Source organism: Canis aureus, chromosome 37 (assembly GCF_053574225.1).
Source record: "Canis aureus isolate CA01 chromosome 37, VMU_Caureus_v.1.0, whole genome shotgun sequence".
Lineage (NCBI taxonomy): Eukaryota > Metazoa > Chordata > Mammalia > Carnivora > Canidae > Canis > Canis aureus.
The window spans coordinates 1,718,082-1,722,938 of record NC_135647.1 but is presented as its reverse complement, the minus strand read 5'-3'; the positions used below and the strand labels follow the sequence as shown (position 1 = coordinate 1,722,938).

At 46.8% G+C, this 4,857-nt stretch overlaps 1 non-coding gene across 1 annotated transcript; it reads left to right on the top strand.

Annotated features, from left to right (window-relative positions):
- The first annotated feature begins 777 nt into the window (after positions 1–777).
- Positions 778–850, top strand: TRNAK-UUU (transfer RNA lysine (anticodon UUU)). The gene has a single exon. It is a non-coding gene; the product is annotated as a tRNA-Lys (tRNA).
- Positions 851–4,857: the final 4,007 nt, after the last annotated feature.

Below are 4,857 nucleotides of genomic sequence, written 5' to 3'. Positions count from 1 at the left end.
CTTGGACTGTGCGAGGCAGGTGCAACTCCCCAGGGACTAAACACTGCTGCCTCCTTCGGAGTGGGATTTTGTCCCCATGGACTCTCCCTACTGGGCTCCAAAAATGTTTGATGAGCCACGAGCACTGTTTCCTCAACTGCAGGCCATTCCCGTCTCTGAATGAGTTGGATCACTTTGAAATGTGGAGGAGAAAGCAAAAGGCGACCTTGCACCCTCCCCCAGCCGCCCCCGTAGCCCTCAGGAACCCAGACACTCCATTTCTGAAACTACTGGGAAAATCCCCACGGGGACGTCCAAAGTTAATTCCCCGGCGGAGGCCAAGGTCATACAACCTTCTCCTCTTTCTCCACCTCCTCTTGCATCCTCTTGGAGATGCTCTTCGGTGACCCCCGTCGTTCCTAAAAGTCATGGCCCGGGCCGGGTTTCCCCCGCCTGCTGTGAGCGAGCCTGCTCCTCGGCTCTTCAGCCATCTGCGGAGTAAACACTGTCTCCGGGGGTCCTTCTGCCCAAACCCGCGAATCCCCCTCGGCAATCACTGACACTAGGAATAATCTGCCTTCTCCCTGGAGTCGTGCGTGGGAAGCCGCTGCTGGGTGAACATACACTGCGACGGTTACGCGATCCGCGTAATGATTAGATGACCCAGGTCATTGAGCCACACTTTTGGAGGACCCTCGAAGTTCCTGAAACCCTGGATCACTCCTGCCTTTCCTGGTAATCCACGTTGTTCACGGAATTTAGTTATTTATAAAATAAATTAACCGTGCTTTTGTCGGGGCCTGGGTAGCTCAGTCGGTAGAGCATCAGACTTTTAATCTGAGGGTCCAGGGTTCAAGTCCCTGTTCAGGCGAGGTGTGTTTTTCTTTTTTTTTATTTTACAGATTCTTTTTTAAATTGGAGTTCAATTTGCCAACATGTAGCATAACATCCAGTGCTCATCCTGTCAAGTGCCCCCCTCAGTGCCCCTCACCCAGTCACCTCCACCCCCTGCCCACCTCCCTTTCCACCACCCCTTGTTGGTTTCCCAGAGTTAGGAGTTTCTCATGTTCTATTTCCCTTTCTGATATTTCCCACTCATTTTTCTCCTTTCCCCTTTATTCCCTTTCACTATTTTTTATATTCCCCAAATGAATGAGACCATATAATGTTTGTCCTTCTCCGATTGACTTATTTCACTCAGCATAATACCCTCCAGTTCCATCCACGTCGAAGCAAATGGTGGGTATTTGTCGTTTCTAATGGCTGAGGAATATTCCATTGGATACATAAACCACATCTTCTTTATCCATTCATCTTTCGATGGACACCGAGGCTCCTTCCAGTTTGGCTATTGTGGACATTGCTGCTAGAAACATCGGGGTGCAGGTGTCCTGGTGTTTCACTGCATCTGTATCTTTGGGGTAAATCCCCAACAGTGCAATTGCTGGGTCATAGGGCAGGTCTATTTTTAACTCTTTGAGGAACCTCCACACAGTTTTCCAGAGTGGCTGCACCAGTTCACATTCCCACCAACAGTGCAAGAGGGTTCCCTTTTCTCCACATCCTCTCCAACATTTGTTGTTTCCTGCCTTGTTAATTTTCCCCATTCTCACTGGTGTGAGGTGGGATCTCATTGTGGTTTTGATTTGTACGAAATAAGAGGGACTCTGCACATGGCCCAGATAAACTCTGTTTTTACCGACTTTTTAAGAGCCTTTATCTCTTTGATTTCTGGGGTTCCCCAGCTCTTCCACCACATGGTAGTACATAAGTCCTGCCCACTCTGCAAAACATAGTTGATAAACTAAAGTGCAAACACGTTTTGAAATTGTGTTAGCCAACTGCTTTGTATGTTCATTAAAAAGCTTCTCAGGGGCACCTGACTGGCTCAGTCGGTAGAGGATTTGACTCTGGATCTCTGGGTTGCAAATTCGAGTTCTTCATTGGGTGTGGAGATTACTTAAAAATAAAATCTTGGGAAAAAATAGCACCACTCTCTCTTTGGGATTTAAATGTTTTATAAAAGCTCTGGAAATGGGGTTCTCTGTATTTGTTCTGTAGACAGTACCATGGATTTTTGTAAGATTTTAACTGAGTTTTGGATAAAAAGTCAAGGTTTTCACCTGATTGGTACTATGTGTGCGAAGCATGACTGTATTTGCTTCATCGTTGTTTCACTTGTTTCCACCATGTCGTATACCTGCAGAATACCTTGACCGAAAAGCTGTGTGTGTGTGTGTGGGGGGGGTTCCCCACCTTAAACTGGACCTCTGAAATCCTTCAGCAGACAGGGCAGCAGGAATCCTCTTTATCTAGATGGGCCTGACACAAAAATGTCAAATAGCTCCTCCACAGAAACACATACTAAGGGGTCAAAAAGTCTGCTGTTCTCCAGACTGAATTTCTGGCCTGCCCTTAGGTCTTAATTCAGACAGAGAAAAGATGAGATCACCTAGATGATCTGAAGGAATCTACAGCTTCAGTAGCTCCCAAAGTTGTAGATCAATTACTTAGGGTCTTGGACTGATATCAGAGCCCTTTATCACTGAGAAAATCATTTAATCTTCACGTGGTACATTTGTTAAACAGCTAATTCATGTACACAATTGCGTGGGAAATGAAGGAGAAATGTTGAGCTCAAGAAAGCAGGTTCCATTTAGGAGTGTTTTCACTGGAGTCAATCAGTGTTGGCAGAAAGTGGGTAGATGGGCAAAGCAGAGGGACCCCGGGACATCACTTATTCTTCCAGGGCATGAAGAGCAGGACATGGGATTCATTTATGAGCTTGAGGAGAGATAAGTCCAATGGCTGAGTAAGTGAGGAGAAATCTCAGGACAGGGAAAGATAGGGAAAGAGAGCTGAAGGTCAAAATTACAAGGCAGGGCATATGAGTCTGTTGCTCTCTTTGGAGTTTTTGCTGTACTTTCCTAATTGGGATTTCATAGGTTCTTTAGAGCCAGGGGAAAAAAAAAGAGAGATGTGACACCCACTTGAGAGGGCTTCTTCAGATGGAAAAGATCACCTCCCTCAAAACCCCCTTCTCACTTTTCAGTAGGTGTTTCCTCTGTTCATTTCCCCTCTCCTTCCTTTTCTCCACCTCTACCAGACCCCTCTCCTCCTTTTCCCTCTTTTCTGTATCCTCCCCACTACCCCTCATCTGACACTTAAAGTCTCTAAAGGCAAAGCGAAACAGAATTAGAACACACTATCCCTACTGTGCCCTTGGGCATTCTGTGGTAACTGTATGATTTGGAGGAGAAACAAGAAGTTACTTTTGTTGGTATATGATGGGTAGGCAGGTACATGATGATCTATGCTAGATCACTAGTGGGTTTTGTTTTTTTTTTAATGCTGTACAAATGGTTTAAATTTTATATTAACTAACATTTAAATATGTTAGTAACATAATCAGAATAACCAATGGCAAAGAAATGATTAATGGCTCCCAAACTTTGAGGACCACTGAAATCGCCTGAGAATTTCCAACACCCATGGGAGGCTGGCTCCCCCTCCAGACATTCTAATTTAATTGGTATAGGGTGCCACCGCCCCCCATCAGGGATTTTAAAAGCTTCCAGATGATTCTAATGTACAGCAACATTCTAAGGTACATTGAGAGCTTTCCCAACGGTGGCTGGTTCCTATACCACCACCACCATCTCCATAACCAGACCTTGTTAGAAATGCAGGATCTCCAGACATACACTGTATCTACTAGAGGAGAATGTGCATTTGACAAAATACCCAGGTAATCCTGAAGCACTTAAAGTGTGAGAAATACCGGCTTACAACACCTATCTCTGCTAATACTTCTGTATTCACTTGGTTTGAGACACCATATAACAACTTATGTAAAGGGTCACCTGTGTCAAAAAAAATAGAGTCTTGGTAATGGATGACAGAAAAGTATTGGGTGTCCTTTCACGAAGTGTTGAACATTGTCTAATAGGCTTTTGGAAGTTATTTGGTTCTGAGTGTGCACCTTTAACTGAATTTCTAGTTACTAAACTATTCTAGAGTTTTGCAGGGTAAAAACTGACTTGTAGAGAATTGCTAGTAATGCAAATGACGTTTGTCCATAGCAATTAAAGTAAATTTCATTTTCTTGCCAGCTCCATAGAAGCTCGTCCTTTCCAGCTGCTTTGGTTCTGAGGCAACTCTGAGTTGCTACTCCGTGTAGTCTTTTTGTTTGTTTGTTTGTTTTTGTTTTGTTTTGTTTTAAATCTATCTTTCCTGAAAGCGATTTTGATCAAGTATTGCCTAGAGCTTTGACCGCATGGCTAGATAAATTATAGAGCAGGATAATCCTTGCCTGCGGCGCCCCGGAGTCGGGGTTGCTGCAGGGAGCCAGGAGGTCAAGTCCCACTACCGTCAGCAGGTGCGCGGATCACCCTGGACACGCTTCCCCCGGGTTTCTTACCCCCCTGCCTCTTGGCCTCCACTCGGCTCTTCGTCCCCGGGCGCCTACCCCGCTCGCAGCGCTGCGTCCCGCGCTCCGGATGCTCGAGGGCATCGGCCTGCGTCGCCTTACCAGTCCTGGCAGGTGTGCTTCCCTCCGGGCCGCAAGCTTCTCCCGCAGCCCTGCCCGGCTGCAGCGCCCGGACAAACCGCCGCGGGGAAAGACGCACCTCTCCCACCTGGGAGGGTCGGCAGAGCAGAGGTCCCGGTTCAGCACCCCGAAGAGCTCCCAGGGCGTACTGCGCATCCCAGACGGAAGGCGGCCGCGGATTCCCTGGGAAGCCCGACCGTAACCCACACGCCGGAATTCCCTTAAAACGAGAGAGAAAAATCGGAGCAGGAAGACCACCTTTCTAGGGAGCGGCCTCCAAAAAGTGTGTTAACCGTGAGAAGGGTGGAGTCAAAAGCGTCACCTGTCAT